This window comes from Peromyscus maniculatus, chromosome 6 (genome assembly GCF_049852395.1).
Source record: "Peromyscus maniculatus bairdii isolate BWxNUB_F1_BW_parent chromosome 6, HU_Pman_BW_mat_3.1, whole genome shotgun sequence".
NCBI lineage: Eukaryota > Metazoa > Chordata > Mammalia > Rodentia > Cricetidae > Peromyscus > Peromyscus maniculatus.
The window spans coordinates 2,029,708-2,039,590 of NC_134857.1; positions in this window are offsets into that span (position 1 = coordinate 2,029,708).

Below are 9,883 nucleotides of genomic sequence, written 5' to 3' on the forward strand. Positions count from 1 at the left end.
CACCAAACGGTAGTTCTATTTTTAATTTTTCGAGACGCCTTCAAACTTATTTCCACAATGACTGTATTAATTCACTCACCAACAGTGAGTAAGGATCCCCCTCTCCATATCCCCTCCAACATGTGCTGTCAGATTTATTGATGGCAGCCTTTCTGACAGTGTAGACGAGGTCTCTCAAAGTAGTTTTGATTTGTATTTCTCCTATGGCTTGAGATATTGAACACTTTTAAAATTAGTTATTGGCCGTTTGTCTTTCTTTTTTTTCTCTTTTGAAAACTATCTGTGCAGGTCATTTGCTCATTTGTTGATTGAAAGTTTTACTTCCTTGGTATTTAATTTCTGTCATTCTTTGTAAATTCTGAGTATTAGCGCCTGGTCTGCAGTGTGATGGTAACGCTTTTCTCCCATTCTGTGGTCTGTTTGCTCTGTCCACTGTTTCACGTTTCCACACCGTCCTATCTGCTGATGCCTGGCTTAGTTCCTGAGCTGCTGCTGTTTCTTAAAGCATTCTTGCCTCCCCCAGGATCCGGAAGGGTGTCCTCTATGTCTTCTAGAGGCTGCAGTGTTTCATGTTTTAAATTAAGGACTTTGATCCATTTTTGGTTGATTTATTTGCATAAAGTGAAAGATGAGGCTCTAATTTCATATCTGCAGGTAGAAATCTAGGATGCTGTACCTACCAGGAGGTACATTTTGACCTTAAAAAGAAAAAAAATAAAGTATTTCCTTCATAAATAGAAATGCCCCAAGAAGTCAGGACATCCAGAGGATGTAGGCACACACATCTCTCTTCTACCAGAACTCCCCCAAGGACTCTGTCAACATAAGGACTAAGTCCACCCTCACAACAGCATTGTGTCATTGTAAGCGCTTTAAGACAATTGGGTAGCCAAGTAGACCTCAGCAGTCTGGAAAGCCACCGAGAGCGTACCATTCCCCTCGTCACCAGCAGCTTGTAAAACCAGACCTGAAGCTGCAGGCTCTGATTCCTGACTTCAAGAGTGGGGTCAGAGTACATCTCTGGCCTTAGGCTGAGATGTGATGGGCTGAGCTACTAGCATTGAAGATTACTTGAATCCTGAGCTGCTAGGGTTTAAGATTACAATCTAGCCAGTTGAATCACTCTTGTAATGGATGCTGTGAGCTTCTCCCTGGAAGAGTTAATCCAAATGGGTCTATCAGTCACTGGGCAGGAAAATGCCCCCCAGGAAAGCTGTCTGTCCTAGACATCATAAAAACAGCAGATGCAGCCTGCCTAAATGTGTGGGTGATGCAGTGGGCTCCGGCTATTTTCAGTCTCACCCTCTAGCACTGCCTCACTTTCCCTTGTAATAAACTCTACTTAACACCTACACTACATCCCACACATCTCCTTTGAATTGTTTTGATGCCAGTCATGAAGACTATGACTGATGAAAGCTGGTATGTATGGGCCACAGATTTGCACACAAATCGGAGGTTGAGTCTCATGCTGCAAGTGACATGTAGCAAACAAGTTTAATCAGGAAAGCACACGTTGTCTTCCTAAACAAGTTCAGCTCCAAATAGTGTTCCTCAGAACTTTAATAGGAATTCACCCACTGGTGACCCTCTATGTATTACTTCTGTAGGAATCGCTATAAAGTGCAATAGAAATTTTCCATGGCACTCTGGAAAAATCTCACTTCTTTAGAAAGACATACTGAAGGAATCTGTGGAGTGACAATCATCTATTAGAAATTGTTACAAGTCCTGGAGTTTGAAACAAATAAAGCTGCTGCCTTCACTGAGTTCAGACAAGTACCAAGAAACAAGAAAATTAGGCTGTGTTGGGAGGTGATAATGAGCCATACAGGAAAGAAAAGGCAAAGAAGAGAAATTGTTATTTTCCAGAAAAATCAATGTTACTAACGTCATAAAAGGTCTCTGTAGCTGGAAGTTTTCCTGTGTCCCACCTGGCCCCAAGGTCATGACAAATCTCTCCCACCCACAGTCTACAGCAGCTTGGTTCCAAGTAAACACACTGAGTCTTATATTACTTACAAGCTGTATGTCCATGGCTCAAGCTTTTTGTTAGCTAGTTCTTTTATCTTAAGTTAACCAATTCCTTCCTATTAATCTATATGTTGCCATGTGGCTATGGCATTACCAGTCTGCTGGCATCTCGTTGCTCCTTTGGTGGCAGGCTGGCATCTCTTGCACCTCTCCTTTCTTATTTCTGTCTCCTTCTTGGATTTCCCATCTGGCTATAACCTGACTCACCAAAGGCCAGAGCAGCTTCTTCACTAACTAATCATGGTGGTTTAAGGTTAAATTCTGAAAACAGAACAGACAAGTTTGTGTGTGCAGGTGGATGTACATTTGTACATTTCAATGTATGTATATGCTTAACAGAGTTGAGAAGACCCATCCACTGTGGGTGGCACCATTCCATGAGCTGGAGTCCTGGAAGGAGAAAGTGAACTGACTTTCAATGCTCTCTGCTTCTTGGCTGCAGATGCAACATGAACAGCTGCCTCAAGCCCTTGCTGCTGTGAACTACCTGCCATAGTGGGCCAAACCCTCAAATTATGGTTTCTTTTTAAGTTGCTTTTTTCAGGGTATTTTTATCACAACAAAGAAGACAGTTTTATCTGAGATGTAGATAATAAGAAATAAAGTCAGGAGTTTAAGTGTCTGTGGTTGAAGTACTGGGTACAGGCAGGTGACTCAGGGGAGAGGTCAGTGATGAGGTCCTGGGACACTTAACACTGAGAAGATAGGAAATGAGGAGGAAACGGCAAAGGGAACTGAGGAGGATCCACCAGGGAGAAAGAAAATTACCAAGCACAGCATACTGTGCAGACCAAGGAAAGGGGTCTTAAGGAGAGAGCACAAAGTGTGAGACTGACTGAGCAAGAGAAAGAGTGAGAAATGCGCATCAGAGCTTGCCACATGGAAGCAATGGTGGCTAAATGCCTTTGACACAAAATATGATCAAATATAATATTTATAAATGATGTTTTAGTGAAATAGTTTTCATACTATTTCATGCACCAGGGTTGTAGCTCAATTGGTAGAGCACTTGCTCAGCATTCACAAAACCCTGCGTTCAATCCCTAGTACCACAGACATAAACATAAATAAAAATGGATGCATAATTTATAGGTTGCTAGATAGAAAAAATTGTCAGGAGGGTTAAGTATTTCCTTGGAAGATTTTTTTTAATTATAAGAATCTAGAAGAGGGGCTAGGGAGATGGCTCAGGAGTTAAGAACACTGGTTGCTCTTCCAGAGGTCCGAAGTTGGACTCCCAGCATTCATACGGAAGCTCACAACATCTGTAACTGGAGTCGGGGGGATCTGACGTCCCCTTCTAGCCTCCAGAGATACTAGACTTGAGTACTGTGCACAGACATATATATATGTAGGCAAAACACTCACAAATTTAAAAATAGCCCAGGAGAGATGGCATGCTTTGATCAACACTGTTACATTGCACTTATTTACTCCTCTGTTGTGTGAGTGTGTGTACTTGTACGCATGTGCACACATGCCAGGGAGTACATGTAAAAGTCAGGGGACAACTGTCAAGACTTGGTTCTCTCCTTCCACCATGTGGGGCTGGGAATTGAACTCAGGTTGTGAGGCTCTGTGGCGAGTGCCTTCAGCCAGTGGGCCATCTTGTTGGTCCCCGATAAACACTATTCTAGAATAGTGAAAAACAAATCAAGTTAACAAATGAGGTTATATAAAATGGTAGGTGTAGCATAGAGATAAGCAGCTTTTTCTTTTTAAAAAACATTTATTTCCTGCATAGTAAAAATCTGGATGTATACTGAAGATTGAAAGTGAGAAAATAAGATTGTTATCCTTTATACACTTATTTCCCTTTTATAAAAAGAATTTATTGTATTTGTATTCATAAATAATAACACTTAAGGAAATGTCAAGTCTAGTACATAACTTAATCTGCCCCCATTTGCAAATTAACTAGCCTAGTTCTAGACCATAGCCAGAGAAGGCTGTTTGTGTCTGAGCCATCTTTCCTGGATAAATGTAGCCACCGCCATCTCTTATCAAAGAGGCTTCTCTTTACAGGACACAGAGTCTATCACATGAAATCATAACCGGACACAATGCAGAGATCAATAGATTGTGGGGAGTCCAATCACAATGGATTAATTGACATCACAGCTCCAGCCTCTAAGGCTCAGAAAACATCACAGAAGAGAGGTCAGAAAGACTGTAAGAGCCAGAGGACCAGGAAGTCTGCTGTGAAACACTCTCTCCTAGAAAACAGACTCTCCTAGAAATGGCTGCATAAACATGACCAGGGCAACGGTGATACAAACAGACATGATAACATGGAAGGGGCAAAATCCTTCAGGGTCCCACCCCTAGATAAAGGACTATTGGCATCCAGTGACTACTGGAGTGAGGAGAATTAGGCTCTTCCAGGGATGATCTCCCTAACTGGTTATACAATACAGACTGAAACTATATGCACACAAACAACAAAGTTGACTCAGCAGGTTGTACTTGTAGATTTGCACACACACATACACACACACATATATAACATTTATAAAGAAAAAGAAGCTACTAACTTGGGTGAGGGGTCATGAGAGGGGTCAAGGAAGGGTAGCTGAGAAAGGCTGGAGGAAAGAGAGGGGAAGTGATACAATCTTTCCATTTAAAATAGAAAAAAAATTTCAAGCTAATTTAACATTAAATTATTAATAATATTAGTCCTCAGGTAAAGTAATTATTTTTATTATATTACTTTGATTATTATAAAATGAATTGTCTTAAAATATTTGAAGCTCATTTTTTTCTCCTAACTTAAATCAAGTAGTGAGGCAGAGTATGATCTTATCACCCTGCTTATTAGATATTCTTCTTTGAAGAATGTTGCAAGAAAAGTTCCTGATCAGTCCAGTAATCATCAACTCTTGGCACAAATGTGCACTGACAAAAAAATATAGGCTAATCTCACATTTAATTACTATTTAGATAGGAATTGTACTAGTGCTGTGGGATGTCTTTCTGTACGCTGTGAATATGTGTTGCTCTGATTGGTTGATAACTAAAGCTGTTTTACCAATGGTGAGGCAGAATAAGGTGAAGCAGCACATTTGAACCAGAGAGAGAGGAGGAGAAAAAGAGGGTGGGGCAGACGCTGTGAGCCACCACCAGGAGAAGCACAATGTGAAAGTAATGGTAAGCGATGAAGCCACACGCCAATGTGTAGATCATTAGAAATGGGTTGAATTGAGTTGTAAGAACTAGCTAGTGAGAAGCCTGAGCCATTAAGCCATACAGTTTGTAGATAATGTGTGTTTACTTGGGACCAAGCAGCTGAGGGATGTGGGTGGGAGAGATTCATTCCCACTGCTGGGGGCCGGGTAGGACCAGAGAAACTTCCAGCTACATACTAGGCACTCAAATCATAGCCAACAAGGGACAGAGTCCTACCCTCTGAAACTTAAGACTGTAAATGAGATATACATTAAATGAGTAAGTGCAAACAAATACTTAATTTCAAATTATAAAATGCTCTCCTGCAGACTCTAGAGCACAGTATATTTGCATACTCCCTCTGAGCCTGAGCAGTGAGGCTGTGGTAAACACACAGACCCTGCTAGCTAGTCAACCTCAAGACCCTGCCATCAGCCCATGCCTGCACTGCTGTGGTGTGCTGATTGTGGTCTGAATGAACCTGATTGCCAAGAATGGCTAGTTAGCTGAAAAGTCACTGCATCTTCAAATGTACAGGCATCAAGGTAAGGTTCCAACAATCACAAAGAATCAGGGAAACATGGCACCATCAAGGAATAAAATGAAGCTTCATTTTCCACACCTAAAGAAATGGAGACCTATGAACTGCCTGATGAAGAATTCAGGTCTGAAAAAACCTCAGTAAGTTACAAGATAGGACAAACAACTAACCAAATCGGGATCTCAGTAGAAGAAAAAATAGGTTCAACACAGACAGAAACCACCAAAGAGCCAAGCAGAAATTCTGGGACTAAAAATTATTAATTTTTATGATCCAAATAAAAAATTAACATAGAACTGTGACCACAGCCTTCATCCAACAGAGGAAAGGACCAGTAAATTCAGAACTGCACAGGTGGAGTGAGAAAAAAACCAAAGTCCAGTACATAGTCTTCTCCTTGGCCACTGAGATTTGTATGTGTGTGTCTGGTGGAAGTTGGGTTGTGAGGAACTCATGAGTGAGTGAGCTAGTGGTGTGTCGCAAGAGAAAGTCAGGACCGACAGGAGTGGATTAGTTCCTATGAAGTATCAAGCCTGGCCACCTTGCCTTGCTGCTCATGCATACTCATCATATGTACATAGCTACTTCTCTTTCCACTGCCTCACCATGCTGTGATGTAGCTGACTGGGCCACAAAAGGACACTGGCACCATATGTTCTGGACCTTATAGCTACCAGAATCATGAGTAAATAAATCTCTTTATTTGTAGACAGCAACATAAAATTGACTTTGTAAAGTGCACATAGAACCTTCTCTGCAACAATCAAATGCTAGGTCACAAAACAAATATTAACAAGCTATTAATATTTAAACCATTTTAAATATCTTTTCTAGAGAAAGTTAGGGGGATAAAGGAAGGAAAATAGGAAAATGGACCAGCACACTCTTGAACAGCCATTGAACAACAACCAAAAGGTTGGAACAACTCAAAAAAAAAAAAAAGCAGTAATATGCAGGAAATTTAAGAGAAAATCACTCCTTTAAAAAGATGAGAGCCAGGCCTGCAGGCATGCAAATAGACAAGAGGTACATGAAAAGATACTGTATCAAAGAAATGCAGATCAAATCTCAGTGAGGTGTCCTCCTGCACCTGACAGAATGCAGTTAGGAAAAGACAAAAAGGTGGGGTGGGGATGTATTGACACCTGCTCACACCATTAGGAGAACTCCTAGGGAAAACTAGAATTTCCTCTAAAGATTAAATCTAGGACTATCAAATGATCTAGCAGTTTGTCTTCAGTGTATAGTACCCAAAAAAAGGACACCAAGGCTCAAGAAGATGGCAGCACTTCAAGTACATCTCCTTGTTCACAGCAGCTAAGTGGGGAAACAACCTGAGTGTCCGCCAATGAATACTCAGTAAAGAAAGCCTATGTGTTGGGGTAGTGGGGATATTATCTAGTCTACTCCTGTCTCTTGTAGCGACACGAGCATGGGGTTCATATTGCCAATGAAATAAAGAAGATGCAGAAAGACAAAACACTGCGTGAGCTCACTTGAATATGGAATTTCAAACAGCCATAGGAGAATGGTCTGTAGCAGAAATCTTAAAAGTTCTTATTAATAAAGTCAAACCTGAGGCGAGTTATTGGGGTCCATGCTGGTAGATCAGAGAGACAGAACAAGCCACAGCTATCTCACCTCGCCGGATCCTCAGCTGGTCTTGTCTCCTCAGACTGGAGGTCTCTGAGTCCTCATCCGGAATGGGTCTCAGCTGAATTACTGCTCAAAAGCCTGAATGCTTAACCAGCCAAAAGCTTCTAGTTTCTGGTCCTCACGCCTTATATATCTTTCTGCTTTCTACCACCACTCCCTGGGATTAAAGGCATGTGTCACCATGCTTGGCTATTTCCAATGTGGCCTTGAACTCACAGAGATCCAGAGGGATTTCTATCTCTGGAATGCTAGGATTAAAGGTGTGAGTGCCATCATTTTCTAGCCTTTGTGTCTAGTGGCTGTCTGTTCTCTGACCCCAGATAAATTTATTAGAGTACACAATATTTTGGGGAACACAATACCACCACAATGGTCACTGCCAGGGGCTAGAGAGGCCAGTGGAATAGAATGCTGCTTTTCACAGGTAGTAAGGACTTAGTTGTGCAAGATGAATTAGTCATGGAGATATAATGGCAGCAAGGTGACTATTGTTAAGAATGTCCTACTGTACGCTTGAAATTTGCAACGAGAGTAGATCATAAGTATTCATACCACACATATGAAAAAGATGCAGTTATGTGAAAAGAGATTGATATATTAGCTTTCTTTTGGTGACAATTTCACAATGTATACACACAAACCAGTTGTATATATTAAAATATACCAATATATGTGTTCATATGGTTTTTATTTATTAAACGATTTATTGCTGCTTTAATTGTAGGCATTACTGCACTCATTGGTATTATGGGAGCTATTGCTGCCTCTACAACTGCCTTAGGTTCATACTGCAGAGCATGTTAATCAGCTCTCAAAAAGTATGTCTCTGGCACTTATCACTCAAGGAAAATTGATAAAAATCTAGAGGATAGGGTAAATGTTTTGGAAGAAGCAGTCTTATTTATGGGTAATCAAATTCAAGACATTAAAGTTAGATCAATTGTTTCCTGTCATTCACAATTTAAATGGATTTGTGTCAACCCACTTCCAAACAATGCTTCTAAGATGACCTGGGCACAGGTTAGGTCCCTCCTCCACAGCCTATGAAACAATTCTGAGCTATCTATAAACATGCAGTCTTTACATCAACAAATTACATCCCTTAGTTCAGCTCAGTGGGAGTCCACCTCGGCTTACAAATAGATTCTTACCATCTCTCACTTCTTTTGTCTAGGGACAGGACTTTTGGCCTATTATCATTAATTTGGGAGTAATCGTGGGAGTTGTGCTTATTTTGATTCTTGCCCTTCCAGTCTTCTTCCAAGGACTGAGAAATGCCCTAGGTGTCACACAAGATCCATAGACTCTCAAGTTAACAAATATAAAGGGGGAGATGGTTCAGCCACATCTGATGGGAATGGAGAAAATCATAAAGCCAGCACAGCTGCTTGACAAAGATGCAGCAAAGCTGAGTCACATGATGACCTCCACGATACTTTTGGTTTCAATCTCCCCACATTGCATGCTTGGGGGGCTTTTAATATTTTCACAACTTGGGGATATTGGATGGATGGAAACTTTCTTATGAATCATTTATGCTTTCTCTTGGTAGTACTGCTTCCAATCTTCCCCAGTAAATCCTGAGCATACGACCTCCCTGCTTTTAGGGGAACATCGGTATCTATACAGAGGTCTTCCTTAAACCTTGGAATTTGTGACACACACATAAAGAAGCCAGAGGTCTTCTTAAGAGGCTATGAGATATTCTTGAAACATCTGCCCCTGTACTTCCTCATGAATAAGACAATCAGAACACAGGACAAGTCTCTTCCTGCTGTGGCATATACAGCAACAAAGTTAGAGTAGCTGGAGTTACCTCTGCTCTACCCAGGAACTCATACTGATGGACAAAAATGGTGTGGAAAAATGATAAAAGAATATAGTATCTGGACCTCCCTTTCTTAGAAAAGTTGTTATCTTGTGCAGGGCCACCGTAGTTTCATATGACCAAGGAGCAAAAGAATGCCAAGATAGGCATATGAATAAATTCTCTCTATATATAATGTAACATTATAATATGTCAGAAATTGAATAATAACTGCAGTAGGTTTGACCTGAGGAGTTTTTCTTGGGCACACTGACCATTAAGAGTTAATAATACACTGCTCAGGGCTTGACAATCTGCCCAGGCTGCCTTGGAGATTTTTTCTGTTTCTAGTGTCCTTGAAACCACAAGAGCTGCCTAGAAGTTGGGTTATGGGGTTGATGAGGAAAAATGGCTGTAAAAGATAACTCTGTTCTGGATTATCAATGATGACTAAAAACCATGCAAGAGGAACTTAAACATGTGTCTGGGAAGAGAAATGATGTGATCTATGTTTTGGAACATGACTCTATCTCTGCTTACTGAATTCTGTATAGATATAGCAGCTCCTTGACTGCCAGTCAGTCAAGCCGCAAGGTTTTCCCAACTACCAACGGCCTCACTTACTTCTTCCCTTGCCGGCTCCTTGCATCCTCTCTGGAATCTGTCAACTGCCAGGCAAC